This window comes from Pantherophis guttatus, chromosome 4 (genome assembly GCF_059756535.1).
Source record: "Pantherophis guttatus breed Tessera chromosome 4, ASM5975653v1, whole genome shotgun sequence".
NCBI lineage: Eukaryota > Metazoa > Chordata > Lepidosauria > Squamata > Colubridae > Pantherophis > Pantherophis guttatus.
In genome coordinates, this window is record NC_142066.1 from 157,485,282 (window position 1) to 157,500,282 (window position 15,001).

General features: G+C 43.7%; 1 protein-coding gene across 50 annotated transcripts in view; it reads right to left on the reverse strand.

Annotated features, from left to right (window-relative positions):
* LOC117658030 (uncharacterized) overlaps positions 1 to 9,595 on the reverse strand; it is a 131,527-nt gene extending 121,932 nt beyond the window's left edge. For 45 of the 50 annotated variants that reach the window (XR_015734158.1, XR_015734157.1, XR_015734153.1 and 42 more), the window contains exon 1: positions 9,411 to 9,595. The gene's annotated coding sequence lies outside the window, so the exon portion shown is untranslated. The remainder of the gene's footprint in view (positions 1 to 9,410) is intronic. The other 5 variants (XM_087893187.1, XM_087893184.1, XM_087893183.1 and 2 more) reach the window with 2 other exon arrangements.
* Positions 9,596 to 15,001: the final 5,406 nt, after the last annotated feature.

Consider the following 15,001-nt stretch of genomic DNA (forward strand, 5'->3'; position numbering starts at 1 on the left):
TGGCTGTTAAGTGAGTTTGTCCCCATTGAACAACCTGTCTGGCCCGTTCCTCAGTGAATCGCTGCATTTTTTTAAGGTTGCTGGTTGTTAAGTGAGCTTTGCTCCGTTTTACGACCTTTATGGCCACTATTGTTAAGTGAATCGCTAACACTGTGGAGGTAGTTGGTTGTTAAGTGAGTTGGCCCCATTGTACGACCTTTCTGGGCCCCATCGTTAAGTGAATCCCTGCAATTTTGACATCTTTCTAGCCACCGTCGTTAAGTGAATCGCTGCAGCTCTTCAGTGAATCACTGAATCTGGCTTCCCCATTGACTTTGCTCGGCGGAAGGTTGACCCCAGGACACTGCGACCGTCATAAATACAAGTCAGTTGCCAAGTGCCCCAATTTTGATCATGTGACCATGGGGGAAACGCTGCAACAGTCATAAGTGTGAAACAGAGTCCCAAGTCCCTTTTTTCTGCGCTGTTGTAACTCTGAATGGTCACTAAATGAACGTTTGCAAGTCGAGGGCTACATATATATCGCAAGACCAGCGATGTCGGAGGTCTTCCCGGGGATCAGAAGTAAAAAATAATAATAATGATACTAGTCCCTAAGAATTCAAAGAAGTCTTTAAAAATGTTTTTTGATGCTGCGGGACAGCCAAGAGGGACTGACACATCAAGCCAAACCATGGTTGGCCTCCCCACGGTGACTGACGTAACCACAATGACTGGGTTCAGAGAGCAGGCTAAGCCATAATTAAACAAACCACTTAGAGCTTCTACTCCGTTGGAAAACAATCTTAGGGTTGAACAGAAGAAAGGGTTGAATTATTAGGGTCCTGGGGGCTCCTCTGAGCTGAGTGGGTTTCTTACAGACATTTCATGACCCAACTAGGGAACATCATCAGTGCAAGAAGGGAAGGAGGTTGCAGGGAGGAGGAGGAGGAGGATGGCTACCACTGATGAAACTTTTTGCAAGATGATTACCAGGATTGAGAGCAGCAAAGACCATATAGTCCTCCTCTTCCTCCCCACCACCTCCTCCTCAACTCTATTCCCTTCTACCACTGATGCTGTAACCTAGTTGGATCGTAAGACGTCTGCGAGAAAAACCACCCAGCTTAGAGAGTACCAAGGACCTCACAACCCCTCCTCCTCCTCCTCCTTTCTCCTCTTCCTCATTCTCTTCTTCCTCCTCCTCCTCCTCTCCACAAATCCCCCCCTTCCTTATAGCACTGATGTAGTTCCCTTGTTGGATCATGAAACGTCTCCAAAAAACCATCCAGCCAAGAGAGCACCACAATTCAACCCCGAGCTACAATTAATTATCTTCAAACACAATTTCTCATGCTTTTTTCGGGTCCCCCCCTTCCTCAATATTATCCATTCTCCAACTCTTCTTAGCTTAAATCCAATCAAGACCCCTTCCCAGGCTCCCTCTGTGCATACCGCCCCCCCCAAAATGCCCAAATATCTATGACGACCCCTAACTTTCAGAAAATGGGAGAAAATTCCAAGTTTTTAAAAGTTTTTTTTTTCTCTTCCAAAAGAGGCATTTGCAGGAATGAATGCCTCTCATACATTCAAATTTTCCATTGATAATAACTGACCTTTTTTTCTGCCTACGGCGACATTCTCTGCCCTAAACAAAAAAAAACTGGGGAAAAAAAGCAAATTTATCAAGCCTGCAAAATGCCACTAAACTCTCACATTTTTGAAGGCCTGTTGTACTTTTTCCTCCCTCCCGGAATCACAGAATTGTGAAGGAACCTCAAAGATCATCTAGCTCAACCCTCTTGCAAGCTGTAGGAAAAGTCATTCGGTGTGGCTGGTGTTAATAAAATTATCTAGAGGTGGAGTATCTACAACTTCTAGGGCACTTTTTCTCCATCTCAGCGGTTTTCAGAAGTGTGGACTTCAGCTCCCAGAATTCAAGCTGGCTGGGGGATTCTGGGAGTTGAAGTCCACCCTTCTTAAAGCATGCCGGCTGGGAGATTCTGGTCCTCCCCTCCATGTGACCATGGGGATGGTGCAATGGTCGTAAGTGTGAAAAATGGTCCTAAATCAATTTTTTCTGCTCCGTGGTAAGTTTGAATCGTTACTAAACCAATGGTTATAAGTCAAGGACTACCATTTTTAAATGTACGACAATCCCCTTGTTTCCCTATTTCACATTATTGATCTAATTCATCTAAATTTGGGCAGGTCATTGTAATTCTTAAGGAGTTAGGTAGGAAAAGTAATTGCATGTTAATTCCGGGGTAAAAACAATGGGATTATTGTTCAGAAAAACCGGTATACCACAATTAAATCAGATTTGAATCTTGCAGAGTCAGGGAGCTCAACCGATATTGGCCCATTAAAAATAAGGAGAGGAGCCAAGAGGAGTTAACATGCCAAACTATGAGCAAAAAATAAGAAATAAAATAAAAAGGAATAAATGGGCCATTTAGGCAATACGTTCATTACACACTCATTACTAATTCTTGGACTCTGAATTTGGCAACCGTTGCTTAGCAGGGAGAACACAAAAGACCAGAGCGAAAATATCAACGCCTCCCAATTCATTGTCAGCAATCCGAGAGAGAGCGCTCCAGATGTGGCCAAGGGCCAATGAAGGGGCCCGGAGCCGCTTTGCAGGACCGCATGCCCCCCCCCAAAATGGTTCTGTTCTACGATCCCAGGGAAGGGATACAGGTTAATCCTCGATTTACGGCCACAATGGAGCAGGAAAAATGTGCCTGGTTAATTAAATGAGACGATGGTTAAAAAAAAAATTTGGGTCGGTTTTCTCGCCGGTGTTAAGGGAATCCGTGCGGTTCTGCAGGGAGCAATGCTGTTGTTAAGGGAATCCTTCCAGTTGTTGGTAGAAGAGGGGTAGGAGGGAAAGAAAATAAATAAATAAAGAAAGAAAGAAAGAGAGAGAGAGAGAGAGAGAGAGAGAGAGAGAGAAAGAAAGAAAGAAAGAAAGAAAGAAAGAAAGAAAGAAAGAAAGAAAGAAAGAAAGAAAGAGAGAGAGAGAGAGAGAGAGAGAGAGAAAGAAAGAAAGGAAGGAAGGAAGGAAGGAAGAGAAGGAGGGCAGGCAGGCAGGCAGAAGGAAGGAAAGACGGAAGGCAGGCAGGGAGAAGGAAGGACGGAAGGAAGGAGAGAGAGAGAGAGAGAGAAAGAAAGAAAGAAAGAAAGAAAGAAAGAAAGAAAGAAAGAAAGAAAGAAAGAAAGAAGAAGGAAGGTAGGCAGGCAGGAGAGAGAGAGGGAGGGAGACAGAATAGAAAGAGAGAGAGAGATGGATAGATAGATAAGAGGTAGAGATAGAGAGAAAAAGGGAAAGAGATAGATGGATAAACAGACATACAAATAAACAGATGGATAGACAATAGATAGATAGATAGATAGATAGATAGATAGATAGATAGATATGATAGATAGATAGATAGAAGAGAGAAATGGATGGAGAGAGAGAGAAAGAGAGAGAGATGGATATGTATGTATAAAGGTAGTCCTCACCTTATGACCACAATTGAGCCCAATATTTCTGTTGCTGAGTGAGACATTTCTTTTCTCCCCTTTTACAACTTTTCTCCGCTGGAGTTAAGTGAATCCCTGCAAACGTTCAGTTGATTCCCCACCCACCCACCCACCCACGGTCGTTCAGTGCATCCGGTTTCCCCATTGACTTTCCCCGTCCTAAGGTCACAAAAAGAGGTCGGTGACCCTGGGCCTCTGCAACCGTCACAAACCCGAGTCAGATTTCGGGGATGTCGCAACGGTCGCTAAGCGTGAAAAACAGTCCTAAATCCCATTTTTCAGGGCTTCCAATGGTCAGTAAACGAACGGTTGTAAATCAAGGACCATTAATTGTTCATTTTATTTGTTGCTAAGGTTTTGCAGGCTTAATTGCTCATTATTCAAATTGGTAATTGTTTCTTTTTTTCTTTCGCCTTTGATTAAAAAATGGGACGCCGGGCCTTTAATTAACATTAATTATAACAAAAAAGAAAATTCGGAAAATTGAGAAACTCCAAAGATAGAGGAGGGAAAAAGGAACGGAGAAGGAAAAAGGAACAAAAAATCCAGGCGTCCAGTGAGTCTTCGACTTACGATGATGCATTTAGCGACCGTTCTAAGTTACAACAGTACTGAACAAAGTGACTTAAGAGCCGTTTTTCACAGTTCCCACCAACCGTCGTAGCATCAGCAGGGTCCTAAGATCGAAATTCAGATGGTGAGCCTTGGTAGTACAGTGGTCTAAAGCACCCTGTTATTAAGACCAGCTGCCTGCAATTACTGCAAGTTCGAATCTCACCAGGCTCAAGGTTGACTCAGCCTTCCATCCTTTCTAAGGTGGGTAAATTGAGGACCCAGTTTGTGGGGGCAATAAGCTGACTTTGTATAAATATACAAAAGTATGAAGGCTATTGCTTAACACATTGTAGTCTCCGGAGAAGGGCGGCATATAAATTAAAGCAAAAAAAAAAAAAGACTCGAATTTATGACAGTCGAAGCATTCCGGGATGCCATTTCTGCGACGTTTCAGGGGGGCGGGGGGGGGGAGATCCGCTTAACAACCATGTTCCAGGTAGTCCTTGAGTTACAGTAATCGTTTCAAATTAGAACAGCTGGAAAAAAATTGACTCAGCGCCATTGTTCACACTAAGCTCCAAGGGAATCAAAATGCAGACACTTGGCAAAGGTCTCGTATTTATGACGGTTGCAGCGCACGGGGTCATGTGATCCCCCTTTTGCGACCTTCTGACCCAGAACATCGATGGGGAAGGCAGATTCATTTAACGACCGTGTTGCTAAACCACTGGTGCGATTCACTAAACCACTGTGGGAAAGTTATACAATGGGACAAGATTCACTGAACCACCGTCTGGCTTAGTGACAAAAATTTTAGGCTCCACGTTAAGTTTCTAGCTTGGATAACTTAGTGATGGGCGCACGCTGATGTGGAAATCTGAAATACAGAAAGTCCTTGACTTACGACCCCACATTTCGGTTGTTAAGTGAGACATTTCGCGAGTTCTGCCCCATTTTACGAGTTTTCTTGCCACCGTTGTGAAGTGAATCACTGCAGTTAAGTTAGTCACCCAGTCGTTAAGTGAATCCGGCTTCCCCATTGGAAGGTCGCAACAGGAATTTTGCACTCCATTGTGGTTTATAAGTTGAGGACTAGTTGGGTTCCTTTTCGGATCATGGCTTGTCAAAAGGCTGGATAACATTTGGACAAATCAAAAGCAGCCCAAGGGTGCCTCTGGGAATATGCATATCAATTAACGACTTACAAGTCGAAAATATGTTCAGAAACTATTGTCACGTGATTAGCTAGTTTCTCTGCCAAGTATAAATGACAACCCAATTTTAAACCGACATTCTTGGTTTACCCAAACCTTGTTATAATTCCGAAGTGATTACTGAAGTCTTTAGGTCAGTGTTTCTCAATCTTGGTAGCTTGAAGATGGGTGGACTTCAACTCCCAGAATTCCTGTCAAACATGGCTGGATGAGGAATTCTGGGAGTTGAAGTCCACGAATCTTTAAATAAATCTTTAAATCTTTATTATTTACTGTTTATAAAAAAAAAAATTTATATGTATATGAAATCTTAATCTGTTCACTGCCCTGAGTCCTTCGGGAGAAGGGCGGTATAGAAATTAATTAATTAATTAATTAATTAATTAATTAATTAAATAAGCCATGGATGGCTTTGGAATTCTGAGAGTTGAAGTCCATAAATTTTAAAAGTTGTCATGGCTGGCTGAGGAATTCTGGGAGTTGAAGTCCATCAATCTCATGGGGAAGCAATGGGGAGGGGGGCTTAACTCAATCCAGAGCTAGTGGGAAGTACAAAACCGAATGAAATAACACAATACAAATAGTCCTTGACTTATAGTGACCGTTTTGCTTAGTAACCATTCTAAATTGCAATGGCACTGAAAAAAAATGTGACATATGACCGTTTTTCACACTTACGACCTTTGTAGCACCCCGCTGGTCAGTGGTCCAAATTCAGATGCTTGGCAATTGGTTCAATGTACAACGGTCGTGTCATCCTGAGGTCACGTGATCCCCTTTTTGACAAAAGCAGGAAACCAGATTCGTTTAATGACTGTGGAACTCTTTTAATGACAGCAGGGATTCACTGAACGCCAGCAGCCAGAATAGTGGCCAAATGGGGCAAAACTCATTGAACCAATGTCTCGTTTAACAACGCAAAGCTTGGGCCTCGCCTGCGGTCGTAAGAGACCTGCATTCACTCCGCAACCAGGTTACTAACTTAATAATGGCCATGATTGACTTATCAATGGCAGCCAATGGGACAAAACTCCCTGAAGAAATGTCTCATTTAACAACAGCGCCCCAGGGCTCCGTCGTGGTCGTTAAGCCAAGGACCAGTTGCCGTTCTCGTACATGTGAAAATCGTGCAATCTTTTGCAAACTTTTCAAGAAAGCCGAACCTCTTTTTTTTTCGGGGCAGTAAAAATGAAGAGAAATTTTAAAATATCTCGAGTGGGTAGGTGGGTGGGCTAGAAGCCCCTTCCTCAGCTCTGGGGTTCAAATCTACCCCAGAAACCTTCGGCCACCACCCGCTCTCCCGTTTTAATTCTTCGGCCGTAACAACTGGTGTTGCTAAATCCGGATCTGTCCCAGCGATATAAATAGTCAGTGATTTAAATTCACCACGTCACCGGGCAGGAAGGAAGGAAGGAGAGGAAAGGAGGGGTGAGGGGGGGGGTTCCAACCAAGCCCCCACCCCAAATCGAAGCCAGATATCCTTGTGCGGGTTTGTGTGGGAATCACAAGTTGTGTGAAGGAGCATCGTTTTGGATGGGGAAGTCTTTTTTGGGGGAGGGGCGGGGAAGCTACGATTGGCGTTTGGGCAGAGCGACGGGGGTCCTTGGGGAGGGCCTGCAGCTGCGCCAGACAGATGTTTGTGCTGATTTATTCTTTAAAAAATTAGTTATTAAATTTCCTGCAGGTCCATCCGGCCGCAAAGCTACTCAGGACAGCTGACACCGTTAAAAATGAAACCCAGAACACATAAACTAATATATCTATCTCTCTCTCTCTCTCTATCCATCTCTCTCTCTCTGTCAATTCATATCTATCTCTATTAATATCATCATTCTCTATCCATATCCATCCATCCATATCTCTACCCATCTTTCTCTCTCTCCATCCATCCCTATTTCTCCACCCAGATCTTTATCTATTTATCTATTTTATTGTCTACCTATATATCTATATATATATATATATCCATCCCAATTTCTCCATCCATCTCTACTTACCTACCTCTAATCTATCTCTAATGTATCATCTATCTATCCATCTATTTGTCCATCTATCTCTCTACATATCCGTCTCTATTCATTCCTCCCTTTTTCTCCATCCATATATTATCCATCAATCATTTTTCTCTCTCTCTCAATCTATCATCTATATCTATCTTTCCATCCATCCATCATCTTTATCATCTCTCTGTCAATCGTTTGTATCTATCTCTAATTGTCTATATCTCTGTATATATATATATCTATTCATATCTATCTATAACTATCTAACTACCTACCTATCTTTCTATCTATCCATACATACTTAATCAATTGATTGATTTATTATACATCTATACCACCCATCTCTCCTACAATGGCCTAGGTAGCTTCCACCATTAAAAGGAAAGTGTGTATGTGTGTGTATAAATACAGATATAATTATGTTTATTCAATGTTGTTCATATATTAAATGTCTGTACCGCCCATCTCTCTTAAACATGACTCTGGGCGGCTTCCACTATTAAAATGAAATCCTACATAGGTACATTTTTCAATATATGGATAGAAATAATGTATTTATTCAAATTATTCATTTGTTCAACATCTGTACCACTCACCTCCCTTACAAGATGACTCTGGGCGGCTTCCACGATTAAAACGAATCCCTAAGCATACATATTTTTAAATATACAGTAGCTGTCAATACTATATGTATTCAATTTATTCATTTGCTAAATATCCATCCCGCCCATCTCCCTTGCCACATGACACTGGATAGCTTGCACCATTAAAATATATAGCTGTCAATACTATATTTATACAATTTATATATTTTTTTAATATACGTACCACCCATCTCTCTTATGACTCCAGGAGGCTTCCACCATTTAAACCAAAACTTAAGTTTATATACATATTTAAATATGTATCTAGAAATAATATATATATATTCAATTTATTCATTTGTTTCAACCTCTATACAGCCCATCTCCCTGACAGGATGACTCTGGGCGGCTTCCACCATTAAAACCAAACCCTAAATGTATATATTTTTCAATATACATATACACATACGTACATATTCAGACATACATGGGGACCCCTTGACAGCTGTATGCAATGTAATTTCATTTTAATGTATGCCAATTAGTGTACATTCAAAGTGACAATAAAGTTCTCATTCCATTCCTTTCCAATTTCTCTATTCAGTTCTGGTCTCTTATTTGTATTCTATTCTATATCTATAATACATACATACATCTATACATCTAATATACATATATCTATACACACACAGAAACACATATATATGAATAATATATTTATTCAATGTATTACGTTTCTCTGCTGACAGGCCTCTGCTCCCTTCTCCTCCTCATGCCAAGCCCCATCAACCCTGAGGATCAGGATGATGGGTGTTCCACCCCCACCCCCGATGATGTTGCAACTTTCCTACTCCTCCAATACTCTCACCCTCCTCCTCTCTCCTTCCCCCCCCACCACCACGCCTGGCATCAGCCCCTTGCTTGCTTGCTTGCAAAAAAAAAAAAAATACATACTTATTCTTCCAAGCATCCAGGACAAGCCCCCCCCCCCTCCCCACCGTCCACAAATTTTCTCTTGGCTTTTAAGCCCTACCTCCCCCCCCTTTTTTTTTTTGCAAAAAAAAAAACCCGCTTCCCGGCTGGGAAAAAAAGTTTGCAATCAACTCCAAAAAAAAAGAGACAAGAAAAAAAAGCATTGCAAAAAAAATATATGATTTTTGCAACGATTTTCCTTTTTTTTTTGCAAATTGCAAAGAGGGAGGGGGGGACAGAGAGGGGAGGGGCGCACCCCAAGGAGGAGAGGGAGGAGGGGAGGGGGGCCCCACCCCTCCCCACCCCTCCCCACAAATGACCCCTCCCCAATTGCATTGCATTTGCAAAGAGGCTTCTGGAAAGATCCCCGCCCCCCCCGTATGGAAATTCCCCCCCCGGGACAACGCCCACCTCCCCCCCCCCGCTTCCAACGCGGATTCCCCGCAGCGAGCATGCAGGGGCGCCTCTGGACCGTCAAGGTGGCGCCCCCGGGCGCCCAGGCAGGAGAAACCAGGGAGGGGGCGCCGCTCGAGGGGGCTTTGCGGGCCTTCGGGACCAGGGACCCGGCTTACCGAAGCTGGCAAGGAGGCGGCGGTCCGAGCAGGCGACGCAGCCGGCGGCGGCGAGCATCCAGCCCCAGATGCAGCCTCGCATATCACTCCAAAGGCCGGAGGCGCGCCCGGCGGGAGGGGCCGCCCCGCCCAGGCCGTCGCAGGCGCAACCGAACATGCTGGCTGCGCAGCCTACCCCGCCGGCCAATGGCGGCCGAGAGTGAGTCTCGCGGGCCAATGGCGACGCGCGAGGGCGGGGGGAAGGACGCGCGGCGCCAAATTGGGCAGCGAGCGGGATCCGGGGAACTCGCGCGCAGGGCGTGGGGCGGGGCTCCAGGCACGGGACATGGAAGGGGGGAAGGGGGCGGGGCTCAGGCTCGGAGATGACACGCCCCTTCTCTCTCTCTCTCTCTCTCTCTCTCTCTCTCTCTCTCTCTCTCTCTCTCTATCTATCTATCTATCTATCTCTTTCTTTCTGTTTCTTTCCCTGTCTCGTTCTTTTTTTCTTTTTCTAATTTTCTTTCTCTTTTTTCTCTTTCTCTCTTTCTGTCTCCTTTTCTTTCTTTCTGTTTTTTTTTCTTTCTGTCTCTCTTTTTCTCTATTTCTCTACTTTCTCCCTTTTTTCTCTTTCTCTCTGTCTGTCTCCTTTTCTTTCTTTCTGTTTTTTTTCTTTCTGTCTCTCTTTTTCTCTATTTCTCTTTCTATTTTCTCCCTTTTTTCTCTTTCTCTCTTTCTGTCTCCTTTTCTTTCTGTTTTTTTCTTTCTGTCCCTCTTTTTCTCTTTTTCTCTATTTCTCTTTCTATTTTCTTTCTGTCACTTTTTCTTTCTTTCTTTCGTTCTTTCTGTCTCTTTTCATTCTCATTCTATGTCTCTTTTACTTTCTTTTTTTTTTCTTTTTCTCTCTCGGCATCCTTTCCCTTTCTTTCTGGGTATTATTCTTTCTTTCTGTTTCTTTCCCTGACTTTTCTCTTTCCTTTGTTCTTTCTTTCTGTCTTTTGTTTTCTTTTTTTTCCTCTTTTTCTCTCTATGTCTCTTTCTGTCTGTCTCTTTTTTTCTATTTATTACTCTCTCTCTTTTCTTTTCTTTCCTTCTTTCCTTCCTTCTTTCTTTCTGGTTTCCTTTATTTTCTCTCAATTAACAACCGTCTTAGCAACATGAATGTTGGTCTCAATTCTGGTCATTAAGTCGAGGACTACCTGTCTATGCAATGTTTGTTTGTAGGGAGCATCAAGACAATACTGAGTGGAGGGCTGTCAGAGTGCATACAGCGCGACTATTTTGAGATAACCCAAAAGCAAAATACAATAAACAGAGGTTTGTCTTTCAAATAGTGGTTTATCTACAAGGAATATATACATACATCTACTAGGCAGAGTCAGGCAATCAATCATCAACTAGAGCATAGAAGCACACACAGGGGGAGAGAGAGATACGCCCAACATAAGGGCCTCTCTTATGTTACAGCCTCTTAAAGCAGTAGCAGTCAAATAACAATGCTGACTCATTGCTACCATTGCATCATCGTTACAGTATTACAAAATTACAGCAGCTGTTCAGTTATTAAATAATCATTACCCTGACAAGGGCCGACTGCCAGCCCCACAAGTAGAAGAGGGATTTGCTGAGGAGTATGGGTCATTGAGCAGGGGGTTGGACTAGATGACCTCCGAGTCCCTTCCAACTGTTATTCTATCATTCTCAAAAGGTCTCCTGCTTGATCAGGGGGTTGGGCCAGATGACCTCCGAGCTCCCTTCCAGCTCTGTCATTCCATGGTTCTATTTTGTTGTGATTCACGTTGCAGGGTGTGTTTGCCATCGCGCAATTTCTTGTTTGTTTTCGATGCTATGTTTGTGCCATCCAGAGTCACCCAGCTGGAGTGTGTCGGCCTTGGGGCTTTTGTTAATAAATAAAGAAAAGTCAGGCACACCAGAGCCAAACTGGGTGAGTCCTTGGCTGGCTTCTAGCTGGGGGATTATAAAGATTTATTCTTCCTTTAAGGCTGTTCCGCTTCATACACAGAGTAAAAGTAGCAGAAATGTGTCAGTATTGCCGGGTTGCATCCAAAACCACAAGGGTATTTATTCTGGGGTGTTGTATCACAACCACAGCAAATTCAAGACAGGTGGACTTCAACTCCCACAATCCCCCATACGGCATGCATAAGAGGGAGGGACTTCCACTCCCACAATTCCTCAGCCAGCATGCTTTAAGGGTGGACTTGCATTCCCAGAATCCCCCAGTCAGTATGCTGTAAGAGGGGAGGACTACCACTCCCTTAATCCCCCAGCCACCTGGCTTTGAGCGGGGAAGACTTCAACACCCATAATCCCCCAGCCAGCATGCTTTAAGGGTGGACTTCCATTCCCAGAATCCCCCAGTCAGCATGCTTTGAGAGGGGAGGACTACCACTCCCATAATCCCCCAGCCAGCGTGCTTTAAGAGGGATGGACTTCAACTCCCAGAATCCCCCAGCCAGCGTGCTTTAAGAGAGGTGGACTTCCACTCCCATAATCCCCCAGCCAGCGTGCTTTAAGAGAGGTGGACTTCCACTCCCATAATCCCCCAGCCAGCGTGCTTTAAGAGGGATGGACTTCCACTCCCATAATCCCCCAGCCAGCGTGCTTTAAGAGAGGTGGACTTCCACTCCCATAATCCCCCAGCCAGCATGCTTTAAGAGAGGTGGACTTCCACTCCCATAATCCCCCAGCCAGCGTGCTTTAAGAGGGATGGACTTCAACTCCCAGAATCCCCCAGTCAGCATGCTTTGAGAGAGGTGGACTTCCACTCCCATAATCCCCCAGCCAGCGTGCTTTAAGAGGGATGGACTTCAACTCCCAGAATCCCCCAGCCAACAAGCTTTAAGAGGGGTGGACTTCCACTCCCATAATCCCCCAGCCAGCGTGCTTTAAGAGGGATGGACTTCAACTCCCAGAATCCCCCAGCCAGCGTGCTTTAAGAGGGATGGACTTCAACTCCCAGAATCCCCCAGCCAGCGTGCTTTAAGAGAGGTGGACTTCCACTCCCATAATCCCCCAGCCAGCGTGCTTTAAGAGGGATGGACTTCAACTCCCAGAATCCCCCAGCCAGCGTGCTTTAAGAGGGATGGACTTCAACTCCCAGAATCCCCCAGTCAGCATGCTTTGAGAGGGGAGGACTACCACTCCCTTAATCCCCCAGCCACCTGGCTTTGAGAGGGGAGGATAGATGGATAGCAAAAGTCTGTTCATCCCTGTAGTCCAGCAGCTTCTTGTCTGCTGCCAAAATCCAGCTCACTTTAGCAGCTGTCGCTTCCCGAACTCGATACCGTGACTCAGCTCTCCGTGGCTTCCATGGCCAAGCGGGCAAAGGCCGTGCCAAGATCCCGTGGCAGACCTGACCCGACCTCCCTCCTGTCCCGTTTGGGAAGCTGGCTCAATGCACAGTGAAAATCTGGAGAAATCCAAATTTCTCCCCCTTTCCAAAAGGTGAGGATCCTTACGATTTGCAAAGAGGAGGAAAAACCTGGAGTAAATCCGGAGTTCTAAGGGATCTTGGGTGGAGATTTGGGGTGAAGCAGGAGGAGGAATTGAGGGAGGGTGGTTTTGAACCCAGGTTTCAGTTTGAATGAAGCTGGGCGAAAGGGGAAATAAAAGGGCTAGAAAAACAGGTTATAGTCCTCCCACCCTCCTACGCAGCCAAAAGTTAATAGACAAACACGTCGGTGAGGAAATATAATCTCTTAATAGTGTTGGCAACTTTAAAGCAGGTGGACTTCAACTCCCAGAATCCCCCAACCAGCAAGAAGTCCATCCCTTTTAAAGCAGGCTGGCTGGGGGATTCTGGGAGTTGAAGTCCTTCCTCTCTTAAATTCACCAAGTTGGATAAATCCTGGTCTAGAAAATTTTAAACCCGTGAAGAAGTGGGAAATACTTGGGATCGATTTAGCTTCCTCCCACAGCCGTCGATTTCAAAGTTCTACAAAGCCCTTTGCTATTTTTGCTGCCATAATCTAGCGACCTGTACTCGTAAAAGGTTAAGAAGGGCTTAAAAGATCTCCAGGATTTAGGATGAAACCATTTTAGTGAGTAAATTGTGAGTGGAGATTAATTGTCCATACAATTTTGGAAACCTGGTTTGTTAACTCCGTTGAGATTCCTTGGAGACATGTTCTGGCAACTTTCTGAGGATATCGGTTAGGAATTTATCCTAGGTTAGGAGGATCTTCTTAGGATGCTCCTAAATCCAGCAGATTAAAAAGATTGTGGTTGGCAATATGAGCAGGGGGTTGGACTGGATGACCTCTGAGGTCCCTTCCAGCTCTATGCTTCTATTCTGTTCTATTTCTATCCTTTTATGTTCTGTTCTGTTCCCTATTCTATTTTCTATTTTATACAGTTCTGTTTTCTATTTTGTCCTGTTTTCTATTACGTTCTCTATTCTATTGTAATTTATTTTCTATTCGTTTTCTTTTCTTTTCTACTCTATATTCTATTCTACATTATTAAATTCTCTATTATTCTGTTCTATTCTAGACTATTCTCTATTCTCCAATTTTCAGTTCCATTCTGTTCAGTTTTATTTTATTCACTTTTCTGTTCTGTTCTGTTCTATATTCTATATTTCTTTATTCTCTGTTCTATTCCATTCAATTCCATTCCATTTTCAATTCTGTTCTATTCTGTTTTATTCTACCACTTTTCTGTTCTGCTTTATATTCTATTTTATTTTTTCTACTCTCTTATCTATTCTCTTTGTACTCTATTCTGTTCCCTATTCTATTCTCTATTCAGTTCAATTATTTTTTCTATTGGGTTTTGTTCTCTTTTTCTCTTCTCTTCCTTCTCTTTGTTTTGGATCTCTTCGTACAAAACCGTGTCTAGGCACTACAAAAAGGGATTCCAAATTCACACAATACAGCATTTTCCCCCCAAGGAATAATGTTGAAAGCGAGATTTCTATCAGGTAATGATGATTTAATAGCTGACCAGCTGCTGTAATACTGTAATGCTGAACCGATGCAATGATGGCTATTTGACTGTTAGCACTTTAAGAGGCTGTATTAAAAGAGAGGCCCTGTTGAGGGTGTATCTCTCTCTCCGTGTGTGCTTCCGTGCTGTAGCTGCTGATTGTTTGACCTTTGCCTAGTATGTGTATGTATATTCTTTTGTAGAGATAAACCACTATTTATTATTACAAACCTGTGTGATGTATTTGCTCCTGGATAGTCTCACATAGTCACACTGTGCAACCTAACCTTATCAGTGTTTTAATTTTTCCTCTAGCCTGTCTTTTCCATAAAAAAAGAAAGCTCGTGATTTGCTCAATGCAAAGGCCTACCGTCCTAGCTACCCCTAGGTGAAAATGCAGAGTACATAAAGAGAGAATATATGTGGGGGATTTTGGCACGCCAGAAGTTGTTCCCTGTGATTCCCCCCCCCCAATTGTTTCTTAAGAGTTATAGTTCTGGATCTCCTGGTGGTCTCCCATCCATTAATTAACCCCATTCAATCCTGTATAAGTTTTTATTTAGGTGCTGCCCCCTGTTGAGCATTGCAGGAATTGAAGAAGAGATTGGACAACCATTGGTCTGAAACGATATAAAGGTTTCCTGCCTCAATACGACCAGAATTGA